The sequence below is a fragment of the Bos indicus x Bos taurus genome, chromosome 16 (assembly GCF_003369695.1).
Source record: "Bos indicus x Bos taurus breed Angus x Brahman F1 hybrid chromosome 16, Bos_hybrid_MaternalHap_v2.0, whole genome shotgun sequence".
Classification (NCBI taxonomy): domain Eukaryota; kingdom Metazoa; phylum Chordata; class Mammalia; order Artiodactyla; family Bovidae; genus Bos; species Bos indicus x Bos taurus.
The window spans coordinates 855221-881200 of record NC_040091.1 but is presented as its reverse complement, the minus strand read 5'-3'; the positions used below and the strand labels follow the sequence as shown (position 1 = coordinate 881200).

The 25980-nt window shown below is 49.1% G+C and overlaps 1 long non-coding RNA gene and 1 pseudogene across 1 annotated transcript; both read right to left on the bottom strand.

Moving 5' to 3' along the window:
- LOC113907060 lies at positions 1 to 1524 on the bottom strand (annotated as a pseudogene).
- Positions 1525 to 5345: 3821 nt separating this feature from the next.
- On the bottom strand, positions 5346 to 9593 carry LOC113906274. Its single transcript, XR_003514829.1, has 2 exons — positions 9333 to 9593; positions 5346 to 6194 (listed from the first exon to the last, which is right to left on the bottom strand). It is a non-coding gene; the product is annotated as an uncharacterized LOC113906274 (long non-coding RNA).
- Positions 9594 to 25980: the final 16387 nt, after the last annotated feature.

Genomic DNA, 25980 nt, shown 5'->3' with positions numbered 1-25980 from the left:
TGTTGTATCAAAATAAAACCCAGAATTATAATTTCTCTTTAAAAATTAACATATCTATTTACACTGATTCCACATTCTTATTTACTGATGACGGGTACCTAAGACAGGGAATGTGTCCTTCAATTTGTCCAGTCCCCACCCACTCTTTATAGCATCCCTGCTAAGACCAAGTTGTGATTATCACTTACCATGGCTGAATGCTGGGGTTTATTATTATTATTATTATTACTTGATAGGAAAGTAGGATTTATTGGTGGGCATGAGTAAGGAGGGGATAACACCAAGGATCTCGTGAGTACAGGGCTCGCCGTTTGTCCAGAGGCCACAACTGGGGATGTATTTGAGCCTACAGCCATCCAGGATGAGCTGCTTTTCTGCTACACTGTCTTCACATTTATCCACATTAAACTTAATAAAGCCCCACTTCTTGGAGACGTGGATCTTCTGGCAGCCAGGGAACTTGAACCTGGCCCTGCAGAGTTCAATCACATGCTCCTTGTTCTGCAACTTGGTGCAGATGGACATTATGACTTGGCCGATGTGGACCCTGGCCACTGTGACCTGGGGCTTTCCAAAGCCACCACTCATACCTGTCTGGAGCCTATGAGCTCCAACACAGGACAACATCTTGTTGATGTAGGTGACAGGGAAGGGTTGGAGCCACATTCGGATGTGGAAGCCACCTTTGCCACAGCTTTTCACCATGTACTTGTTGGCACAAATGGAGGCAGCCTCCAGGGCTTCGGAGGAGAGCTGCTCACACTCGGATGACACCATGTGACCTCAGAGTGGGAACTCATCCACTTTTGCCTTCTTCCACTCCAGGTCAAAGATGTGGATCTTACAATCAGGGATATCTTGGCAGAAGGAAGACTTTGAGTACGGCTTGTTCGTACAATATCTATAACACCGGGTGGGGCAGTGGCCCATGGTAACACCAGGATTTCCAGTGGTGAGCCGAAGGGAAAAGGCTGGGATTTATTATGATTTTTATATACTTAATCTTCATTTGCATTATCTACCTTGATCCTGGAAGTGTTTGAATTAGCATCTCCCTATACAGAGCAAATGTCAAACTATCATTTCTAACCCTAACTTTCTTGCTGAACTGCCAACTGCTTTTTATTTCAGTTGAGAACTGGACATTTTGAAATATTTTTTCTGGTGTTTTAATCTCAGCCTGTAACAAGCCTGTAACAAGAACGGTAATGCTATTTTGAGAGAATGAAATCAGAAGTTGAGCATAAGGGAAAAAATTATCTTGACTTGCTCAGTTCAGTTCAGTTCAGTCACTCAGATGTGTCAGACTAAACAAGTCAAGATACTTTTTTCCTTTATGCTCAACTTCTGATTTCATTCTCTTTCAAAATAGCATTAATGTTCATTGTCTAGACACCAGGCCGAGTTTGACAGACATCTTTAACCCTACCCCTTCTGATCAGTTGCCAAGGCCTAGAGTTGGACCATAAAGAAGGCTGAACATCGAATAACTGATGCTTTCAAGGTGTGGTGCTGCAGAAGACTCTTGAGTCCTTTGGACAGCAAGAATATCAAACCAGTCAATCCTAAAGAAAATCATCCCTGAATATTGACTGGAAGGACTGATGCTGAAGCCGAAGCTCCAATACTTTGGCCACCTGATGCAAAGATCTGACTCACTGGAAAATGCCTTGATGCTGGGAAAGATTGAAGGTAAAAGAAGAGGGTGGCAGAGGAGGAGATGGTTAGATGGCATCGCTGACTGAATGGACATGAATTTTTTTGTCCCTTTTAGGGACAAAAATCCCCAGAAGGCAGTGAAAGACAGGGAAGGACTGGTGTGCCACAGTCCATGGGGTCACAAAGAGTTGGACATGACCTAGCGACTGACCAACACAACAACACAACTACATTTGCAACATCATTCCTGCCTTTGCCTCTTGCTATGGGCAAAATTCTCCCTCCCCAGTCCTTCTGTTCCATCTAGACTATTGCCATAGCCTACTGGTCACCTTATGGCAGAAAGTGGAAAAGAACTAAAGAGCCTCTTGATGAAAGTGAAAGTGGAGAGTGAAAAAGTTGGCTTAAAGCTCAGCATTCAGAAAACTAAAATCATGGCATCCGGTCCCATCACTTCATGGCAAATAGATGGGGAAACAGTAGAAACAGTGGCTGACTTTATTTTTGGGGGCTCCAAAATCACTGCAGATGGTGACTGCAGCCATGAAATTAAAAGACACTTACTCCTTGGAAGGAAAGTTATGACCAACCCAGAGAGCATATTAAAAAGTAGAGACATTACTTTGTAAACAAAGGTCCATCTAGTCAAGGCTATGGTTTTCCCAGTAGTCATGCATGGATGTGAGAGTTGGACTACAAAGAAAGTTGAGCGCCGAAGAATTGATGCTTTTGAACTGTGGTGTTGGAGAAGACTCTTGAGAGTCCCTTGGACTGCAAGGAGATCCAACCAGTCCATTCTAAAGGAGATCAGTCCTGGGTGTTCATTGGAAGGACTGATGTTGAAGCTGAAACTCCAACACTTTGGCACCTGATGCAAAGAACTGACTCCTTGGAAAAGACCCTGATGCTGGGAAAGATTGAGGGCAGGAGGAGAAAGGAATGACAGAAGATGAGATGTCTGGATGGCATCACCAACTCAATGGACATGAGTTTGGGTAAACTCTGGGAGTTGGCAAGGACAGGGAGGCCTGGTGTGCTGCAGTTCATGGGGTCGCAAACAGTTGGACATGACTGAGTGACTGACTGACTGACTGGTTATTCTGCCCTCCAGTCTCTCTTTACTTCAATCCACACTGAAGACTTGACAGAATAATTTTCTTTGAACAATATCCTAAACATGTCACTTTTTCAGCTTTTAAAAGACTTCAAAGTCTTCCCATTGCCTACAGCATTAATCAAGTATCCCTTTTCTGGCATTCAAGTCCCTGCACCCTAGGACTTCTTAGTATAGTAACTCAGATCACTAGAGAGTTTGGTAAAAATTCAGATTAAGCAGCCTCTTTCTTCCCTGAGGCTCTGATTCTGTGGTTTGAGATGAGATGTAGGCCTATTTGTCATAAGAACCCAGGCCACTCTGATGCAATGGTCCATGAACCTCAAGCAACACAGCCTGTCTCAGAGGCACTCTTAGGGCACCAAAACACCTGCCACATCTGCCCAGACCCCGTGATCTGTGTCAGCGCCTCCCTTGCTGCAGCACCGGGCTCATAACTGTTGGCTGAACTGGTGGGGATCAGGCCTATGCAAAAAGTGGTCTGTACCCCCAGACAGCATTCTGAAGGCCACCTCAGAGACACCTTGTTTATTCTTTATTTATATTATTTACTATTGCTGTTGTTTTGGCTGCATCACACGGCATACAGGATCTTAGCTTCCCTGACCAGGGATCAAACCTGTGTCCCCTTCAGTGGACTGCCAGGGAAGGCTCCCTCAGAGGCCTAGTTTAGAAGAGCAAATAGCAGTCTCTTTAAACAGGAGGCCTCTTTCATCTTGATACTTGAGACACATTCAGACACACTTGTTTTTGTTGACCACAACAAAAACAAGTTTTTGTTTGGATTCTAATCCTGAATCAGCCACCTACTATCTATGACAAGGCAAATCTTTAATTTCTTTTATCCTCAATTGTTTTCATCTTTATAATGACAATAAGTTCTTCCCAGAGTTATTGGGTAGATGAATAGTAATATATAGAAAGTGCTTAGTGCAATGCTTAAATATCATAGATAAGTATGTATACTTATTTTTGACATAAATATCATAAATAAGTAAACCACAGCCTGGTACTGCTAACAGTCAGAAGTGGCGTTTTCAGAAATCATCTACACAAAATTTTTAATTTTTCAGATGAAGAAAAGGAGGCCATGCGATGGGAAAAGATGCCCAATGTCACACAGTTATTTAGGGCAGGATTAGGACTAGAACCTCTGTCTCTCACCTCTAGAGAGCCCTTCCCATTTTTCCACATCCCTTCTTGTGACACATGCTTCATTCATCCCCTCATTCATTTATTCTCTTACTTAGGGAGTATTTATTGAGTACCCTTGGTGCCAGGCTCTGGAGCAACAGTGGTGGGTTTTGGAGTGGCAGCTGTTGGGAGGCTGAAGGCAGGAAACGGTCAGGTTGGGTGGGAGGTGGAGAGCCCACGGGGCAGAAAAATTCAGCTGTGCATACACACAGTGATGTTTCGTCAGGGAAAGGCAGAAATTTGGGACAGAGAGAAAGACTGGGAGCCTTGCAGGGGCAAGACATGGGGTCAGTGAGAAAGAGTGACCAGGAAGGTCAAAGACGATGGTACAGCAGGACGAAACGACCTTCAGAGAAGTGATGAGGAGCGATGGTTGGAATAGGGAAGGCAAAGCAGGAGGAGGCAGCCTCACCAAGTGGGCCTGGAGGGGTGTGGGCTGTGATGGGGCAACAAGCTCCCCTCGAGAGGGTCATGTTTCAGGTAAGGTCAGGAGTTGCAGAAAGTGCTTGGATGAGGTTGAGGTTAGCAGGGACTTTGCTGGATGCGAGGGTTCGGAGGGAGGTGGGGGGAGTCACGTTAGTGGAGGGCACTTACACAGAGGTGTGGGAGTGAGTGTGTTTGTCCCTTGCACAGTGGCCAGTGTGGGAAGGAGTGAAGGTTCAGTCCTGCCTGTGCCTCGGGAGACAGCTGAGCCTAGGGTCTCAGCCACAAAGATACGAGGCCCAGAGAGTTGCTCCTAGGGGTCAGTCAGGGGACTGCAGGTGGCCTCTGTGGCTTGGAAGACTGAGGCCTCCAGGTTCCTGGAGCTGGGCTCTCAGAGCCTGCTTTTCGCTTCCCAAAGCCACCTTTCACGCCTTCACGCCATCCTTCACCGCACTGGCTCATGCAGGCTCTCTCTCCTGCTGGGGGGAGTGATGGAAAGTGTTACTAATTCATCAGACTTGTGACACAGGCTGACGGTATGAAGGGGATCTGGTCCCCCAAAGACAGCGGTGCCCTTGAGGGTCCCTTCTCAGCTGCTGACCCACGAGAGGAGTGCTCCAGCTCCGATCTCCTTCACCAGCATGGGCCTGCGGCAGGGGCTGAGTGTGCGTGAGAGAGAGTGAAAGAGTGACGGGGTGGGAGCTTGAGCAGGGGAGATGTGGACAGATGGTCAGACCAGGATTTGGTTGGAAAGGTCCCCAGAGATGTTTTTTGCTTTTGTAATTCCCTACGTGCATCATAGGAGCAAAAGGATAGAAACTGTTAAAAGTCTGATATCCTGGAGGCCCCTTCCCCCAAGAATGTGACCTCCACACCTTCACCCTCTGGGCCTTCTCCAACAGCGCTAGAAGGTGTGACTGCAAGTGCCGGAAACTCAACAGCGGAACACATGGACTTGGGGACAGCAGCACATCTGAAGCTGAATTTATTGCCTCTTTCCCAAACTGAGAGGACAGACACGTTGTAAATACTCCTCATCCTCACTCCCTGAAGCCCAGGACAAACCCCCTTCATCTCCAGACAGAAAACAAGAGAAGAGCTGCCGCAGATGTTGTTTTGGCAAAACCTTAATGGGCTGGGCCTCCTGTGGCTAGGTGTCTGGGGTAGGCAGGAAGCTGGCATCACAGTTGTGATGGCCAGAAACCCCCTGGGGAAGGAGCTAACATGTGGAGAAAGACAGACTCAAGAAATGGGGACAGGAGGAAGAATCTAAAGAAGAGGTACCGTAGTGGCCAGCTCTGGCTTCAGGGCCCAAGGTGTTTCTCAGCTGTGCGTGGCTCCCAGCCCAGGGAGGCTGAGCATTTCATCCATGTGGTTCACAGAAGGGAGCCTGGTGGGCAGACTGGGAGTCACTTCCCTGAGCCACACTCTGCGTATCTATAATAAGAGAGTGTGGGCCAGGAGACCCACCTTGCTGCTTCCATAATCTGTGTGAATACCTAATGCAGGAACATGGGATCCGAGGAATCTGAAGTTATTCTCGGTAGCATTTAGTGTTATCCTCAACTGAGCTTTAGTGAGAGCCCATAATGACAAGAGTAATCAGGTCAGGATAATAGCTGGGAAAATAATAACCAACATCCTTTCCCATGTTTCCTTCTGTGCTCAGCTCAAGTCTTCCTTCATGGCTCAGGAAACTCCCCTGAGGTCAGGGGTTGAGTCCCACTGAGTCAGAGAATCAGGTGGTCCTGGGTATTTTCAGCTGCTTTTCAGCATTAGAGATGCGGTCCCATGGTGAAAGCTCCTGAGGAGAGTGGAGACAGGGATATTATGAGATATGTCTAATAGGGCTTCGAGAAGGTTGAGCCCCTAAAGTTGAGCAGAATGAATTATATTCTTAGTGGGGATGGGTAAGCTCCTAGAAAGAGAACAACTCCCTGACCCCCCGGTTTTGAATTCAAAGAGGAATTTAAGTTGCTCAGTCATGTCCGACTCTTTGTGACTGTATGGACTGCAGCATGCCAGGCTTCCCTGTCCTTCACTATCTCCCTGATTTTGCTCAAACTCATGTGCACTGAGTCAGTGGTGCATCCAACCATCTCATTCTCGGCTCCCCAACTTCTCTTTCTGCCCTCAATCTTTCCCAGCATCAGGGTCTTTTCCAAGTATCCTTATTTAAAAATGCATGTAAGTCCAGGAAGACACCAACCACCCTTTTCTAGCCAGATTACAGGAGGAGGGAATCTGCCTAAGAACTTGAACAGACAGAAGGTTTGGGCCCGCCTCACTGAATTTGTAGAGAGGCACAGAAGTGTGGGTAGGGATTAGAAAGAGCTGAATTACCATGCAAAAGAAAACAGGAAGAATCTGTAAGGAAAGGGCCTGAAATCCAGCTCACATAGCAAAAACACTCATGGATCAGCAACACAATTCCTAAACTAATTTGACTTAAGAAAAAGAGAAGCTCAAAACTAGAGCCAACCTTGCTCCCAGAGGAATCTGGAATATTTTGAGGAGGGGCACTGGATTTGCTATAGGCCTTAGAATGAAGTTCTGAACCAATCTTGGCTAGCACCTAAGGAGCAGTGAACCTCAGCTGACAAACACCCATTGGGAATATGGCCTTAGGTGTCACACTCAAGCGCCTGACTTTAATGAGGACAACCACCTCCAAAAGGAGGGTAACTGCCAGCCCACTGTGCAATTTACTTCTCAGCAACTCAGCACAGTTCTCCCTGGCAGGGAAGGGGTTCTGTGGGGATCACTGAGCCAGGAAGTGGAGAAAGAGGGCGAGGTGAGTATTGCAGAGATTCATCTTGTCTGACCCTCCCATGTCTCGGTGCCATGTGTATATGAGTCATAAATCAATCACTTGACCCCAGGATCTGAACACCTTTTCTCCTCCTTGTTTTAAAGTGATCAAAAGGAAGGAGGCTTGGTCCCCATCCTCAAGGGTGGAAGGTGGAAGTTTTTCAGTCTACTTTGAAAGAAATGATTCCTGACCTCAAGAAACTCCAAGCTGGGGACAAGGAGGAGACATGCATACAGAGGACATACACGCAAAGCTGCCAGCGAACACAGTCTGAAGTGAATGAAGGGGTTGGAATGGAGGCAGTAGCAGACAGTTGGTGTCCAGTATGAAATAGCTTGCTGGCCCTGGAAGTTCTGAGCTAGATTTGCAGGTCTTATTAGTAGGGGCAGAAGACAGTTCAGTACTGTACAAGCATTCACACGACTGCTCCCCCACTGGCTTTTGGCAATTCTGGTTTCCTTCCCGGGTTTAACTGGAAAGGTCATCTCAAGCATGCTCACCACACCTGCTTACTAGTGGGGGCCCCAAACAGTCTATCACGGCCGCGGCAGCACAGACGGCAGCCACCAGGTGATTTTGTTTATAAAGCTTAAGCTTTTCCATAGGGTCAAAGGGCATCCCAGAGTGGCTGGGCGAGGCAGCCACCAGGTGATTTTGTTTATAAAGCTTAAGCTTTTCCATAGGGTCAAAGGGCATCCCAGAGTGGCTGGGCGAGGCTCCAGAAAGGCAGGTTCTGGAAGCCAAGTCAGCATCTGGGCTTCTGTTGCTCCCTTCCTTAGAAGGGGCACCTGCATAGGCTCTTCCAGGGTACATTGTCATCCTGCTTATTTAACTTATATGCAGAGTACATCATGAGAAACACTGGGCTGGATGAAGCACAAACTGGAATCAAGATTGCCGGGAGAAATATCACTAACCTCAGATATGCAGATGACACCACCCTTATGGCAGAAAGCGAAGAAAGTGAAAAAGGAGAGTGAAAAAGTTGGCTTGAGGCTCAACATTCAGAAAACTAAGATTATGGCATCCGGTCTCATCACTTCATGGCAAATTGATGGGGAGACAGTGCAAAACAGTGACAGACTTTCTTTTCTTGGGCTCCAAAATCACTGCGGATGGTGACTGCAGCCATGAAATTAAAAGACGCTTGCTCCTTGAAAGAAAAGTTATGACCAACCCAGACAGCATATTAAAAAGCAGAGACATTAGTTTGCCAACAAAGGCCATCTAGTCAAGGCTATAGTTTTTCCAGTGGTCATGTATGGCAGTGAGAGCTGGACTATAAAGAAAGCTGAGCACCAAAGAATGGATGCTTTTGAATGGTGGTGTTGGAGAAGATGCTTGAGGGTCCTTTGGACTGTAAGGAGATCCAACCAGTCCATCCTAAAGGAAATCAGTCCTGAATATTCATTGGAAGGACTGATGTTGAAGCTGAAACTCCAATTCTTTGGCCACCTGATGCGAAGAGCTGACTCACTGGAAAAGACCCTGATGCTGGGAAAGATTGAAGGCAGGAGGAGAAGGGGACGACAGAGGATGAGATGGCTGTATGGCATCACCGACTCGATGGACATGAGTTTGAGTAAGCTCAGGGAGTTGGCGATGGACAGGGAGGCCTGGCGTGCTACAGTCCATGGGGTTGCAAAGAGTTAGACACGACTGAGAGACTGAACTGAACTGAGGGTACAAAATGACCACCAGAATTTTGCACAGCACTTCAGTTTCCAAAGCTGTTTTATGAGAACAAGTTGAACGCCCATATGATGCTCACAACCACTCCATAAGGCAAGAACCTTCTATACTTCAGTGATAAGGAAAATGAGGCTGGCAGCAACTATGAGGCTTGTTTAAGGTTACCCAGCAGAGGCTAGGCTGTCCTTCCCACCACGCAGCACTGGCCTATCCTCACAGCCTCTGGCTCGGACTTGAGGGCCCCAGAGCGTGACGGGGATCATTTGAGTGTGTCTATCAAAGGCCAGCTGTCATCTGCATTTCAGTCCTTCTCTAAATGTTTCAGGAGAAACATAAGGCGAGCATTCTGGGAGACAGTGTCTGGGAAGGCTGCCTCCCTGGGCGCTCCAGCTCTCTGTAGGAGATGGAAACCCACCTCTTCTCTCTGAACTGGCTCACCTTTGCGGGACCGGTGAGTCGTTCGGAAGATGAGAGCCAGGCCAGAGACCGCGGGCGGCTGTTGCCCGGCTTCCGGCCCCGCGGAGCCCTCAGGACTCTGCGCCCTACAAGGGCTGCGCTTCCGGTGGTCGGGTAGTCACCCGCGGTGGCCACGTCAGCGACGGGGAGAGCCAGCGGCAGCGACTAGGCTGGGAGAGCGGTGACGCTGGCGGGGAGAGGGAAGGGGAAGGAGGGGGGAGGGGAAGGGAGGAGTGGGGGGAGGGGAGGGGAAGAGGGGCGGGGGAGGGGGCGGCCCCGACTCGGCTGGGAGAGCGGTGACGCAGGCGGGGGAGAGGGAAGGGGAATGAGGTGGGAGGGGAGGGGAGGAGTGGGGGGAGGGGAGGGGAGGGGAGGAGTGGGGAGAGGGGAGGGGAGGAGTGGGGAGAGGGGAGGGGAGGAGTGGGGAGAGGGGAGGGGAGGAGTGGGGAGAGGGGAGGGGAGGAGTGGGGAGAGGGGAGGGGGAGGGGAAACGGAGCGGGGGGAGGGGGCGGTCCCGACTTGGCTGGGAGAACTGTGACGGAAGCGGGGGAGAGGGAGGGGGAAGGAGGGGGGAGGGGAGGAGAGTAGTGGCGGGTGTGGGGAGGGGGACAGGAGGGGGAGAGGAAAAGGGGCGGGGAGAATGGGCGGCCGCGACTCGGCTGGGAGAGCTGTGACGCTGGTGGGGAGGGGCGGCCCCGACTCAGCTGGGAGAGCGGTGACGCTGGTGGGGAAGGGGCAGAGGGAGGTGTGGGAGAGGGGGAGAGGGAGGGGCGGCCGCGACTAGGCTGGGAGAGCGGTGACGCTAGCGGGGGAGAGGGACGGGGAAGGAGGAGGAGGGGAGGAGAGGAGTGGGGGGAGGGGATGGGGAGGGGAAACGGAGCGGGGGGAGGGGGCGGTCCCGACTTGGCTGGGAGAACTGTGACGGAAGCGGGGGAGAGGGAGGGGGAAGGAGGGGGGAGGGGAGGAGAGCAGTTGGGGGAGAGGAGGGGAGGGGGAGGGGAAGAGGGGCGGGGGGAGGGGGAGGGGAAGAGGGGCGGGGGGAGGGGGCGGCCCCGACTCAGCTGGGAGAGCGGTGACGCTGGTGGGGGCGGGGCAAGGGGGAGGGGTGGGGAAGGGCCGGCAAGGTTAACTCGTGCCAGGGCAGCCAATTCTGAACTTCCTCTTTATTCTGTGTGTGTAAATGTGGGTTCACCACGGGGGTCGCGTGAGTGACCATTTTCCGTCCTTGTGAGGGCGCAGGTGTTTGTATTCTGGGCAGTCTGTTTTGTCTCTAGTTGTCAAGCACGCGCTTTTCACCTTAGAGCCGTGGTGTGTATTTTCGCCTTGGAGACAGATGAGCAACTTTGCTGGGTAAGACAATCGCAGCTTCCATTGTTTCCCTTGTTAAACAATCAGAGTCTTGGTACTTGTGCTTCCAGAGACTCTCAGACCTCGAAAGTCTCACTGCAGGCACTGGTGTAAGGGACTGGCTTCCCTTTAACTAAGCTGCTTCCTTTTGCTGTGCTGTGCTGTGCTTAGTCACTCAGTCCTGTCCGACTCTTTGCGACCCCATGGACTGTAGCCCACCAGGCTCCCCTGTCGATGGGATTTCCAGGCAAGAATACTGGAGTGGGTTGCCATGCCCTCTTCCATGGCATCTTCCAAACCCAGGGATCGAACCCAGGTTTCCTGCATTGCAGGCAGATTCTTTACCCTCTGAGCCACCAGTGAAGCCCCCCACCACCCTAGCCAAATAAAATAAAAACAGGTCGGCCCTGGATTTGAAGGGGAAGAAGCAGAAAAAAAGGAAGGTTTCAAGGTACCTAGTGCCAGGTGCTAAGTCACTTCAGTCATGTCCGAGTCTTTGTGACCCTATGGACTCACCAGCCCAGCAGGCTCCTCTGTCCATGGGGTTTTCCAGGCAAGAATACTGGAGTGGGTTACCGTTTCCTTCTCTAGTAAACAGAAAAGGAAGAGAAATCACAAGAGAAGCTCAAGGCTCACATTTCAACCAGGCTTCATGGAGCCTCCAGTGGGGGGTGGGGGTGGGGGGTGGTGTCAGGAGTGGGGGTACTACTCATTTCTGAGTTCAGCTTGCTGGGGTGGAACCTGTTAGAGCGCCTCCTTCCCCCAGGCCTGCCTTGTCTCAGCTGAAGTTGGGAGGGAGGAACGGGTGAGGAGAACAATGGGTGGTAAAGGGATTCTAAAATGAAGCGAGGGGGGGTTACACGACAGAGGGTGTGACAGAAACAGGACATGGAAGAGTCAGAAACCCAGCCAGAGGCTGGGGTGCTGGGGCACTTGGCTGCCCTACCGGAGAAGCTCAGGCATAGGGGAAAGTCCCCGGGGCCTCCCAGGCGGTCCCTTTGTATCCACCCACTCTCCCGCCCCTCAAGACTCACTTCCTCTCTCTAGTTCCCCTGGTAGAGAACTGCCTGGGTGAAACTGTACTCCACTCCAAGGTCTGGCCCCAGTCAGAGAGTGGGAGTCACAGGAATGGAGAGAGTGACCTTTCTTGTCAGAGGATCTGCCCAGGATGTGGCCACATTGCCCTTTGCCGTGGCTGCAGATATCACCCTACCGCTGAGGCCTAGGCTGGTGGGGTGGGGGCAATGGTGGGGCAGTAAAAATGTTTTAAGCCTAGGAATTTAAGACTATAAAGAACAGTTCAGTTCAGTTCAGTTGCTCAGTCGTGTCTGACTCTTTTCGACCCCGTGGACTGTAGCAGGCCAGGCTTCCCTGTCCATCACCAACTCCTGGAGCTTACTCAAGCTCATGTTCATCGAGTCGGTGATGCCATCTCATCCTCTGTCGTCCCCTTCTCCTCCTGCCCTCAGTCTTTCCCAGCATCAGGGTCTTTTCCAATGAGTCAGCTGTTCACGTCAGGTGGCTTCAGCAACAGTCCTTCCAATGAATATTCAGGACTGACTTCCTTTAGGATGGACTGGTTGGACCTCCTTGCTGTCCAAGAGACTCTCAAAAGTCTTCTCCAACACCACAGTTCAAAAGCATCAATTCTTAGGGACTCAAATATCTTTATAGTCCAACTCTCACATCCATACATGACCACTGGAAAAACCAAAGCTTTGACTGGACGGACCTTTGTTGACAAAGTAATGTCAGTTTCCTCCTAGTCAGTCTCTCCCATCAGGAAGCTTCCATAAGCCTCTTATCCTTCTCCATTGGAGCGCAGACAGAAAGAAAACCACAATCACAGAAAACTAACCAATCTGACCACATGGACCACAGCCTTGTCTAACTCAATGAAACTATAAGCCATGCTGTGTAGGGCCACGCAAGATGGATGGGTCATGGTGGAGAGTCCTGACAAAACGTGGTCCACTGGAGAAGGGAATGGCAAACCAGTATTCTTGCCTTGAGAAGCACATGAACAGTGTGCTTTCTCAGGCACCAGCGTTCTGGGGCTGAATGATGCCAAAGGTATAGAGGAATAAGAACAACGGGGTAGCATTTGTATCTCACCTGGGCAGTAGTGCACAGTGGTTATAAGAGTGGCCTTGGGAGTCCTGTGAGGTCTCAGGAAAGTTCTGAACCTCAAGCTCCTTGTCTGAAAAATAGAAACAAAAATATTTATCTTATGATTCTTTTGAGGGTTAAAGATGATCATGTTTCTAAAGCATTTTGTACATTAATCCCTTCCACAGTATTTATGTATCTAGTACAAGGAAAACAATAAATAGTAACTGTTATTACCAATAGTAGTAGTAGCAGTAATAGAAGTCCTCTCCAGAACCCCACATGGAAAGTTAGCCAGCAACACCAGGTGTTCCAGGGCTGCCTTTGGGGGTCACTGTCCCTCAGTTTTCTTACCCCTCTGGTACCTCATCACCTCCTCCAGTTTCTCCTTCATGCTGATTCCAGCCAGGCGTCAAAGAAATGACAGTGAGTGCAGAAGCACAAAATAGGTGTTTCCATGCTGGCTATACCCTTCCTGGGGCCTCGAGCTCCTTGTCACTGAAATGGAGGAGAATCCTTTCTGGCTGGTGTCCATTTTTGTGAAAGTCAAGGGACTAAAAAGTTTGTGAAAAGACTTTGAAAACTGTCCCCCTGTACCAACTCTCCACTTGGTGAATTCTTTCTGAGCCTCAGCTCCTATACCTAACCACCCCCCACCACACACACACACACACACACACACACACACACATCCTGTGCTTCAGCCATCATGGCTTTCCTTTAATCTAGTAGTGATGGAACCGGAAGGCGGTGTCACAGTAGATTTGGGGAAGCAGTCTGTGTCCTCTGGGAGCTTGTGGAGGAGAGGAGGGCAGAAAGAGGGGAGGAGGGGAGCCAAGTCCTGGCGCTGCTCAGACTCAGGGATTCCTGCTGCTCCCATCACACAAAGCCCAAGATCAGCCCCATTTCTTCAGGGTACATTGTGCTGATTGGTCTTCCTCTAGGTTCCCGGGGCTGGGAGAAAGCTCTGCCAGCCTCTAACCCCTGCCGCTCCATTCTTCCCAGGAGGAGAGCAAGTGATCCAACAGGGAACCTTGACAACAGGTTCTACTTGCTCATGCAAGAGCTCTAATCCACCCCCCTTCTCTGCCCCACACCCTCAACCTCGCAGCCCATTTCCTCTCCTGCTGGTTCCTGGAAACAAAGAACCGCCCTCTTTGGTAGTAAAATAGGAGACTAGTTCATCTTACACCTGCTCCTGGCCTCCAAAATCCCAGACTCAGTCAGGTGCCCCTCAGGCTAGGCCTCCACGCCCGGGCCTGGGGCCACCCTTGCCCCCCATCTCTGTGGGGCATGGAGCCACCCCACTCGGGGTGGGCAGCCTGGCCCGAGCTAGGCCCGCAGACCCCTGGCTGCTCCTGCTGCTGTCCAGCCACCAGCCCTCATCAGCATGGCCCCCTTACTTTTTATCACTGTGACTTTCCAAGGCCTGCAGTGGGCCTTGCCCAAAGTTGGGAGGAAGCTGCCTTTGTAGAAGACAAGGTTTCCTGCTCCATAAGCTTTTACAAGACTTCCCCAGGCAAACTGCCACATAAGAGAAAGAACTTGAGTCAGAAGCCACTTGAGTTCATGGCCACTCAGAAACGTCTCTAAGCCTCAGTTTCCTCGTCTGAGAAATGAGGGTGAAGGAATCTGCTTACAGAGTGGTCATCAGGGTCAAATGAAGTGTGGTTGTGAAGATGTAAGCGGTGTAAGCAGTGCGTTGTTACTTCTGCCTGCTACTCACATAGAGCCCAGGTCACCACCATCTCCAAAAGGGAGACACCTTCCTCAAACATCAAATCAAGTCTCCCCTCCTTGGGCAGCTACTGTGTCCTCAGGACTTACCCAAATTGTACCGTGGAGAAGAGTGTCTGTTACTTAAGGGTGTGGGAAACATCTTTTACGATTTTTTCCATGGTTTGTGTGCTTGTCTTACCTGCTTCCCTTTAGGTATGGCTCAGATGGTAAAGAATCTGCCTGCAATGCGGGAGACCTGGGTTTGATCCCTGTGTAGGGAAGATCCCCTGGAGAAGGAAATGGCAATCCACTCCAGTATTTTTCTCTGGAGAATTCCCTGGACAGATGAGTCTGGTGGGCTACTCCATGGGGTCGCAGAGTCAGATACCTCTGAGTGACTACACTTTCTTTCTTTGTGTGCTTGTCTTATCTGCTTCTACCCCTTTCTCAGCATCATGAAAATTTAAGCTCATTCCCTGTATTACCCCACAGTGCAGAGTAACAAGTATACTGAGCTGAAGCGTGTACTTGGGAGAGGGCAAATAGCCAGACAGCTTCTTGGGAGTAAAACTTTATTTTTAACACATAAGGCTTCAGAGACAAGTCAATTTTTGGCTGTAGAGGGGTTTTGTATATTTTAAACTTACGGATCAAACTAATTTGGGATCCACTAGGCATTCAAAGGGAGAAGGCAATGGCACCCCACTCCAGTACTCTTGCCTGGAAAATCCCGTGGATGGAGGAGCCTGGTGGGCTGCAGTCCGTGGGGTCGCTAAGAGTCAGACACGACTGAGCGACTTCAGTTTCACTTTCCACTTTCATGCATTGGAGAAGGAAATGGCAACCCACTCCAGTGTTCTTGCCTGGAGAATCCCATGGACGGAGAAGCCTGGTAGGCTGTAGTCCATGGGGTCGCACAGAGTTGGACATGACTGAAGCGACTTAGTAGTAGTAGTAGGCATTCAAAAAGTCAGCTGCCTCCAGGAGGAGGCCAGATAGTGAAAGTCGCTCAGTTGCGTCTGACTATTTGCGACCCTATGGACTATACAATCCATGGAATTCTCCAGGCCAGAATACGGGAGTGGGTAGCCAGTTCCCTTCTCCAGGGGATCTTCCCAATCCAGGGATTGAACTCAGGTCTCCTGCATTGCAGGCGAATTCTTTACCAGCTGAGCCACCAGGCAACTGAGCAAAGCCAAACCCTGTGGATGGGGTGGGGGGGAGTCCGTCCTTTTAGAGGATAAAGTGTCATGGTTTCAGCTCTGAAGAGTGTCCCTCCCAGGCCATGTCATCTCTCAGAGATGTGGCAGAGAGCAAGCATACCCAGCAGCTTCCTGTCCAAGCTGGCTGGCACTGCATGCCATCTGTGAGCTGCCCTTATTTGCTGGCCCAAATGAGCCTCTAGGGTGTCAATCCTTGGCCAAATAAACTCCCTGCTGCCCCAAGGAGCAGAAGGTTCTAGAAGGCACAGGATGGCTTTGTTCTTGGCTTATTAAGCAGACCTAGAACTGGAATGGAGAGGGGTTTTGAATCTCTCTCCAAAGGTCCAGAGAAATTTCCTTGCGGTTGATTGTTGTAACAAGAGCTGCTCTTCACCCAGCAAGCACCCCCAGAATGATCTTCTGTAATAGTCAGAACTGTGTAATGAGGGGTCAGGGTTCAGGCTGCAGTGTCAAATTGCTTGGGCTCAAACCTTAGTTTGAACAAGCAACCTAATATTCTCTGTGCCTCAACCCCTCCATCTGTAAAATGGGAACTACAGGAGTTTCTATCACATAGGATTGTTTGTGACTGATGAGGTAAGGGGTACATAACACTTATGGCTCAATGAATACTGTTATTATGAGAAAGGACTTCAAGAAGTCTCCTATTCTGTTTCTCTGCTATTGTGAAAGAAAGTTCTCTCCCTGATTCTGACACTTCTGAATCAAGCACATGTGCGCACATGCTCACATGCATGCGCGCGCGCACACACACACACACACACACACACACACACACACACACACATCTTTTGGCTTCTGAACTCCTGGTTCAGCAAGAGCAAAAAGTTCAGTCCCTTCCTCTGGGTGATGATGGGATAGCAGTCGCTCTGGGCACCAGGAGGTAGAAAGTCTGAGAATCTTTTCAGTGTAAGAAATCTGCCTGGTGGAGCGTCCCTGACCTGATTGTTTTCAGTCCCTCACCTGACAAATATTTTATATAATGACGGTGTTTATATTCCAGAATTTTCATATATGTTGTGTCATTTAACCTCCATAATGGTCCCACGGAATAGCCTGTAAAGATATTATCAGAGAGGCCCCCTGGGACCTCAGCTCTAGCAGGCCACTCAGAGTGAGGAGGGGCCCGTCCAGTGTGGCCCTGGGCTATTCCATTGCAGAAGCTGCAAGGTGGCTCCATGGGGGCAGAGCTCAGAGTCCCACAAGGACAGGGGGACTTAATAACAGGTAGTGGGTTATTTGGGAGCAGACAGTGTGAAGGGAAAAGGGCTACTTCTCTCCCCTCCTCAAATCCTCCCACTTAACCCCTGACCTCACAAAGTACAGGAACTATGTGACACCACTGCTAGAACCAAGATGGCAAAGCTGAGTGCACTTCAGCCTGCAGACAAGACACGTCAGGTGCCCCAGGGGTGGCAGCGCTGGCCTGAATGTCCGAAGAGCTGGCTGGGTTCAGGTCCACCCTGGGCAGACTGTGTGGCTGAGAGTCACACAACCTCTCTGGTCACCTGAGCAGGGCCGTGTCCTGCCCTGCTCACAGAGAAGGGGGACAGAGGCTGGTCGTCCAGCGTGAAGCCTGGACTCAAGAGCCCTGTGAACTTTCAGGCTCTGCCATCAATTTGCTGAGCTTCAGTCCCTTCCACTACACAGTGAGTGAGTGTGTTGAACCAATTGTTCCTAAGGTCCCTGTGAGCTTCGACAGGCTGTGATGACCTTCTCTTTGCAAAATGACCTCAATTCCTTTCATCTTTTGTAATTTGCCTTTAGTTCATTGATCCAATTTACATCCTTTAAAAAAATTTTTTTTCAATTTAATTCAACATTCTCCAAACAACTATTACATGCTAGACATTGAGCTGGGTAGTAGAGAATCAGTAGTGCCAAGATAGCTGTTTTCAAGGTGCTTCCAGACTAGTGGGGTAAGACAGTTCAATTCAGTTCAGTTCAGTTGCTCAGTCATGTCCGACTCTTTGTGACCCCATGAGCTGCAGCATGCCAGGCCTCCCTATCCAGCACCAACTCCCAGAGCCTAGCCAAACTCATGTCCATTGAGTCAGTGATGCCATCCAACCATCTCAAGCACACTGTAATGCAATCAGGGTTTCTGGAAGTCGCAGGAGTCAGGTGTCCCTGGGAAGAAGCTCATCCCCCTCCAGGAGGAAGGGGAAGGAGGATTAACCTTGAGTACTAACCTCTTTTGGCCAAACTCTGTGCTATGTATCTTATAAATGCTACTTCATTTCATCCTTATAACAATCTTTGGAATTAAGTATTAAGCCCATTTTATACTTGAACAGTGACTTAGCACGCAAGCACATAATTGAGCAGACTAAGATTCAGGGTACTTAAAGCCATATGGAGACTTAAATTCAAGTCAGCCTGACTCTAGAGGCCATGCCTTTTTTGTCCAACTGACAGAATGTGAAGGGTGTGAGTAGTTGAGACCGAATACTGCTCAGTATGAGCCCTGCTGACCTTTGCTAAATCTTCCTTGTCCCTCCCTCTGGCCAACAGGAGAAGTGCCACCTCTTTCTTCCATGGGTTGGTTTCCATCCATGTTTAATGGCCCAGCTGCTCTGGTCTCCCCGTTTCCCTGCAGACTAGCCAGGGAGTTTCTGGAGAAGGAAATGGCAACCCACTCCAGTGTTCTTGCCTGGAGAATCCCAGGGACAGGGGAGCCTGGTGGGCTGCCGTCTATGGGGTCGCACAGAGTTGGCCACGACTGAAGCGACTTAGCAGCAGCAGCAGCAGCCAGGGAGTTTCACGGCAGCTGAGCACCATGCTCTGACCTGTCCATGTTTAATGGCACCAAGAATCTTATCTCACTTTCCTAAATTGTTTGGGTTACCTTAGCACAGGGAGCTGGGCATTGGGGGAGGCAGCAGATGGCAGATTCTTCAGTCACTTCTTTGCTGTGCAGAAGGAAGAAAAATTGTTGGAGCATAAACTATGAAAGGGCAGGAGGCATGGAGACTGGCATGGAGAGACAGTATAGTGGTCAGAACACCCAGCTGCGTGTTTGTGTGGCTCTGACCGTCCTCTCCTCCACCCTGCCTCCTCTCAGCCATTTCCAGCAGCAATTGCATGGGGTCTTTTCACTGCCCATTCAGAGTCTTCTTGGGAGACCCAAAACTTGTTGAGGGGAAGGTGTGAGTGGATGAATTTCTATAGGGCTTAAACACACATTTCTTTTGAGCCCAATCTTGTGCCCCCTGAACATCTGAATCTGTTTATTTCCAGAGGAAAATACAGCAACATTTGTCACACTTATGAACTGTTGAAAACAGGGACATAGGCCTGTTGCAAAGGTCACACTGACCATATTTCAGCAGAACCCTGCCGTTAGCCTATGAGTCCTGGATCCTGCTGCTAGAGTGCCCTGAGTGGGGACGACAGGGTCCAGTCTTACCCCGGGTGCCCATGGAATGCCTGGAGCAGATAGTCAAGGTCTGTTTGGGGTGTAGAAAGTCATGATTCAAACACAGCAGCAGAGACAACTCAGATGTTATTTACAAGCCCAGTTTCCAAGCTGAGAGGGAGGGGAATGGATTTGCTGCCTTCTCCGGTCTCTCCTGCCCTCTGGCTTTCTCACCCCCTGTCACCAGCCTTGCCTTTCCGTCTTCTTTCTACTACTCAGGAGCACCCAGGAGTATGTGATGTGTCACTCCCAGCTGGGAGCCCAGAGAGCGTGTTCTCAGGATAGAGAGAGGTGCTTGGGAGTGGGGCCAAGGGCTCACCACTACTGACAAAGGATCAAGAGAGGTTCCTAGTCATGGGATTGGTGGGGCAAGGAGGGGCAGAGAGGTCCCACTGGGTGGGTTGACATGGCCCTGCCCCATAGGGCCTCTGTCTGGTGGAAGTTAAAGAGGGCAGGATCCTTTATTAGGAAGACTTCTATGGGAAGCAGGTGGGAAATAAGGACAGGGAAGGGTGATTTCATATTTACTTCACTCCCAATTCAAATGGGAAGAAAGCCAGTTGAAAAAGTCAAAAATGGCCAGCATACAAATAAATGTTCACAAACGTTGGACCCTTGATTCCTAGGTTGGGTTTTTGAAGGTTAAACCTCAAAAACTGGGAAATTCTGAATGACATTCCTGAGACGTAGCAGGACTTAAGGCATGATAGAGATGGAACTGACTCTGCTGTGAAAATGTTATGCTACCTCATATATGTGGGGTTTACACACTGATGAAATCCCTTTTCCTGATCTGTTCATTGATCTCTCAGCACACAAGTTTGGCCTTCCCACCAACACTTCATAGTCTTTATCCCTGAAATAGCCCTGATTCTGAAATGCATGTCACGTGTATAATAATGTTCCCTATCTTGAAATATTATGAGAATTAAATGAGATAATCCTTGTGGAATGCTTCGAACTGTATTTAGCACACAGTAAATATTATATTAATGTGAGCTGTTATTCCTGGAGGTAATAGTAAGAGGAAATAGGTAGGCAATTTAGTTCTAACATCAAGGCAAGTTGCTATGTAGTCCCCCCTCCATAGTTAATCCTTGTATGATAGAGCTTCACAGAAAGGAAAACTCCACTGTTGAGCCCCTTCTGTGCCCTAGCATACACCAAACCCTGAATATAACTGCATTCCACGTGCTTTTCTTTTATAAAGCCACAGACTCATGACTCAGTGGGCCTCTACTATAATGTAGCTACTGGCAGTTCAGTTCAGTTGCTCAGTCATGCCTGACTCTTTGTCACCCCATGGACTGCAGCACACCAGGCCTCCCTGTCCATCACCAACTCCTGGAGTTTACTCAAACCCATGTCCATCGAGTTGGTGATGCCATCCAACAATCGCATCCTCTGTCATCCCCTTCTCCCACCTTCAATATTTCCCAGCATCAGGGTCTTTTCCAATGAGTCAGTTCTTTGCATCAGGTAGCCAAAGTATTGGAGTTTCAGCTTCAGCATCATTCCTTCCAATGAACATCCAGTACTGATCTCCTTTGGGATGGACTAGTTGGATCTCCTTGCAGTCCCCAGGACTCTCAAGCATCTTCTCCAACACCACAGTTCAAGAGCATCATTTCTTCAGCGTTTAGCTTTCTTTATAGTCCAACTCTCACATCCATACATGACTACTGGAAAAACCATAGCCTTGACTAGATCGACCTTTGTTGGCAAAGTAATGCCACTGGTTTTTAATATGCTATTGAGGTTGGTTGTAGCTTTTCTTCCAAGAAGCAAGTGTCTTTTAATTTCATGGCTGCAGTCACATCTGCAGTGATTTTGGAGCCCAAGAAAATAAAGTCTGTCACTGTTTCCATTGTTTCCCTGTCTATTTGCCATGAAGTGATGGGACTGGATGCCATGATCTTAGTTTTCTAAATGTTGAATTTTAAGCCAACTTCTTCACTCTCCTCTTTCACTTTCATCAAGAGGCTTTTTTGTTCTTCTTTACTTTCTGCCATAAGGGTAGTGTCATCTGCATATCTGAGGTTATTGACGTTTCTCCCGGCAGTCTTGATTCCAGCTTGTGTTTTACCCAGCCCAGCATTTTGCATGATGTGCTCTGCATATAAGTGACATAGGTACTGGCAGATGAAGGTAAATTAGACAGAGTCTGTACTGTCAGCTAATGGCGCTAGTGGTAAAGAACCCACTTGTTGATGCAGAAGACATGAGACATGGGTTCAATCCCTGGGTTGGGAAGATTCCTTGGAGGAGGGCATGGCAACCCACTCCAGTATTCTTTCCTGGAGAATCCCATGGACAGAGGAGCCTGGCGGGCTACAGTCCATAGGGTCACACATAGTCAGATACAATGGAAGCAACTTAGCGCGCATGTGCACACTGTTGGCAAACTCACAGTCTGTTTAGTGTGGAAGAAGCAGGATGTCTGTGAAGGGCCCACTGACAGTGCAGCAGCCAACCCGGCCATCGGTGCTCAGATGATGGTACTGCCCCCTGGTGCTCCTAAGGGCTCACAGAAGGAAAAGGGGGCCTGCTGGGTGCGAAGGGGCCTATAGAATGGATGGTAATTATAAGGCAAAAGAAAGGAAGTCCTGGGAGGGAAGAAAATGGACTACTTGTTTTAAGCCCCATCACAATGTATCCCTACTCTTCACAAAGTGGTCCAACCCTTAGGTCAGCAGGTGAAAGGTGCATCGGTGACTCAGGAGGAGTTCGCCAGGATCGCTTCTGGAATACTGTGGCTTCTCGAAGTCCCTTGAGGGCAAGGGTACTCTTACTGTAAGAGGAGTACTATCCCTCTGCCCTCGCCTCCTTCAGTAATGAGCTCTTAGTATGGAGGGCTTTGGATAAGGATTTACTCATAGGACAACTACTTATAAAGCACTTACTCTGTGTCAGGTGTTTATGCATTGGGAATACAGCAACGAATAAAACAGACAAAAAATCCTTTCCTGGTGTGTACAAGGGAGTGGTGGAGGATCAGATAATACACAGGATAAGTACGTGGAATGCGTACATTCTATGTTAGATTACATTGTGTTAAGTGCTAAGGAGGAAAATAAAGCAGGGGAGGGGGTGAAACTTGGGACCAGGTGGCTGGGCTGTGAGAAGGCCGCAATCCCCACCCCAAGGAGGCCACTATCTGATGGGTGGCTCTCATTTGAGTATAAAGAATCTCCTGGCTTGCACAGAGAGTCTGATAGTAGGCCTGGAGCCGGGCCCAGAAATGTGATGTCATGGACCCACACTGAGGAGCGTTGCTTTTTTGGGAAAACAAGTCCAAGAAGGGTAGCACTGATTTTTTTCCTGAGAAAGTTACCTGTGGGAACCCCAAGAAAATGGAACAAAAGGCAGCTTCAGCAGTGTCCCCCTGCCTTCAAGTCCTAGGGTATCTTCACATGCCACTCCTTCCTGCAGCCTGTACTATGCCCCTGTCTCTGTAGAGAATAGGAGGAACTTGGAGTTCCCAGCCAAGCCCTCTACTGGGCAGGGCAGAGCTGGGTTGGGCTAGAAAAAGAGGAAAATCCAGTCTGAGGATTGGGGTTCTGCTTCCTGAGTCAGCTCTGACTGCCTAGAGCCAGCAAGGAGTGGCCCAAGCTCAGCCCAGACACTGCTGTCCCTGTATTTTATAGCAATCTAAGATTTTATCTTTTCATTTCAACAAAGTACCTACTGAGCATGTACTTTGTACCAGATATGGTTCTAGATGCTGGAGGTACAGCAGTGAGCAAAACAGGCCTCTGCCTTCTTAAAGCTTATATTCTACTAGGCGAACAGATGGTGAACAAAATAATAAAAATGTCTTTCTATTAATGATAAAGGCTAACAATAAAGAGGGAAGTGGGACAGAAAGTTCAGTGAATATTGTTGAAAGCTTAGATGGAATAGCCAGTAAGAGTCTCCTGGAGAACGTGACTTTTGAAAATGAAAACTAAGTAAGCAAAGGAGGCATGAGGCTTTCTGGAGAAATAGGATTCCGGGCCAAGGAAATGGCAAGTGCAAAGGCACTGGGGCAGGGAGGTATGCAGCAGGTTTGAATTATAACACATTGGCCATTGTGGCTGAAGCTGGGAAAGCAAGGGGGAGAGTGAGGGGATGGAATCAGAGGTAGCAGCAACCTTGTTGTCTGCAGTGGGGAAGGGAAGCCAAAGGCAGATTGTGGCAGAAGAGTGATCTGATTGGATTTATGTTTTTAAGGGATTGCCTCTGGTAACTGTGTTGAAAATAGATATGGGACAAGGAAGGAGGCAGAGAGACCAGAGAGGAGGCCACCAGAACATGTCTGTGGGAAACGACTGTAGTTTGAATTGGGCTATTAGCATTCAAAAGGTAAAAGGTGGCTCAGTATTTTAAAGGAGGATCCTGCAGGGTTTGCTGATAGACAAAATGTGGGTTTTGAGAAAAATAGTATGTGCCTATGCCAGGAATACCAGACCATCCCACCTGCCTCCTGAGAAATCTGTATGCAGGTCAAGAAGCAACAGTTAGACATGGACATGGAACAACAGACGGGTTCCAAGTTGGGAAAAGAGTACATCAAGGCTGTATATTGTCATCCTGCTTGTTTAACTTATGTGCAGAGTACATCATGAGAAATGCCGGGCTGGACAAAGCACAAGCTGGAATCAAGATTGCCAGGAGAAATATCAATAATCTCAGATCTGCAGATGACGCCACCCTTCACAGAAAGCAAAGAGGAACTGAAGAGCCTAAAATTTGGTTTAAAATTCAACATTCAAAAAAATAAGATTATGCATCTGGTCCCATCACTTCATGGCAAATAGATGGGGAAACAATGGAAACAGACTTTATTTTCTTGGGCTCCAAAATCACTGCAGATGGTGACTGCAGCCATGAAATTCAAAGACGTTTGCTTCTTGGAAGGAAAACTATGATCAACCTAGACAGCATATTAAAAAGCAGTGACATTACTTTGCCAACAAAGGCCATCTAGTCAAAGCTATGGTTTTTCCAGTGGTCATGTATGAATGTTGGACCATAAAGAAAGGCGAGCACCGAAGCACCGATGCTTTCAAACTATGGTGTTGGAGAAGACTCTTGAGAGTCCTTGGACTGCAAGGAGATCCAACCAGTCAATTCCAAAGAAATCGGTCCCGAATATTCATTGGAAGGACTGATGCTGAAGCTGAAACTCCAATACTTTGGCTACCTGATGCGAAGAAGTGACTCATTGAAAAAGACCCTGATGCTGGGAAAGATTGAAGGCAAGAGAAGAAGGGGACGACAGAGGATGAGATGGTTGGATGGTATCACCAACTCGATGGACATGGGTTTGAGTAAACTCCAGGAGTTGGTGATGGACAGGGAGGCCTGGCGTGCTGTAGTCCATGGGGTAGCAAAGAGTCAGACATGACTGAGCAACTGAACTGATGCCAGGAAATCGCTTGTACACACATCATTAAATTTTCACATAAGTGGGGTTCCCAGGTGGCTCAGTGATAAAGAATCCTCCTGCCAATCCAGGAGATGTGGGTTTGGTCCTTGGTCCTGGAGGATCCCCTGGAGAGGAAATGGCAACCCACTCCAGTGTTCTTGCCTGGAAAAGAGGAGTCTGGTGGGCTACAGTGAATGGAGTCACAAAAGAGTCAGACACGACCTAATGACTAAATAACAAAAACAACAACCTTACAGATTAGGAAACTGACAGAGAGGCTAAGTGACTGGAAAAATCCTGTGACTAGCAAGTGGTGGAGCTGGTATTTCAGTCCAACCTTCCACCAAAAGCAGGCCCTGAGCTCTTAGCAGCTGTAAACATTCCATCCATTCACTCAGTAGCTCTCCAGTGCACATCTACTCTGCTGCGGGCACTGGCCCAGATGTTGAGGAGGCAGAAATGAGTAAGAGAGAGTTCTTGACCTTGGAGAGGTCATATGGGAGGAAGAGACAGATATGAATAGAAACACAACAGTGAGATAAGAGGGCAGAGTCCTAAACCCTCAGAGGAATGCATAACTATGTCCCTGGGGACAGTGTGAGCTGGATTTGGAGATCAGGTAGGACTCTGCCAGGAGAATAAGGGATGGAAAACCTTTCCGGGCTGGGGGAACTGCATGTCAAGGAGAGAGGTATGAGGGAGTCTGCCGCATTCAGAAGACTGGACATACAGGGATTTGGGAGAGGTTCAGGGAGCCCTAGGAAGCAGGACTGGGGCTGGAGCAGTTAACTGGGCAGTCAGGCCTGCCGGGGAAAGCTTACCCTGAAGACAAGGGGAAATCCCTGCAGTCTTCCAAAGGGAAGAGAGGTGCTTAGGTCTGTTTTCCAAAGATCTCTCTTCACTTCACAGGTGGATGCCAGGGAGAAGACAGTTTTCCCTGTTTCAGGATGACACGACTTGGGGTATCTGGTGAAACAGCGAGAACTGGCACCTGTTTCCGGGAAACAAACAGTGCTTTCCCACGAACGCGCGCACGTGTGTGTGCGCGACGATAAATGCACCCAACACTTGGCTGGGGTTCATACAGGGCCATGACAGCAGCCTGCCACACTCCCCGAGCTGCTCCGCCACTTTCTTCCCTTCTCTTGGTGTGCCTTAGTCCCATAGAGCATCAAACTTCACTACCCACCAGGCAAGGCCAGTTTCTGACCTCTGTCTTATCACTATTTCCCTAGCACACTAAAGTGAGTATTCAAACTGCAGTACAAAGGATGTGAGTTTGGCCTAAGGAGGGAATTTGAAACCGTCAGATTCAGGCTAAGTGTGGACTGACTCCTAGCGGTGAGAAGTGGGACTTTGTTTGAAAATCTAACCCACATCCAGTGGTTCAAGAACCAACCTGTA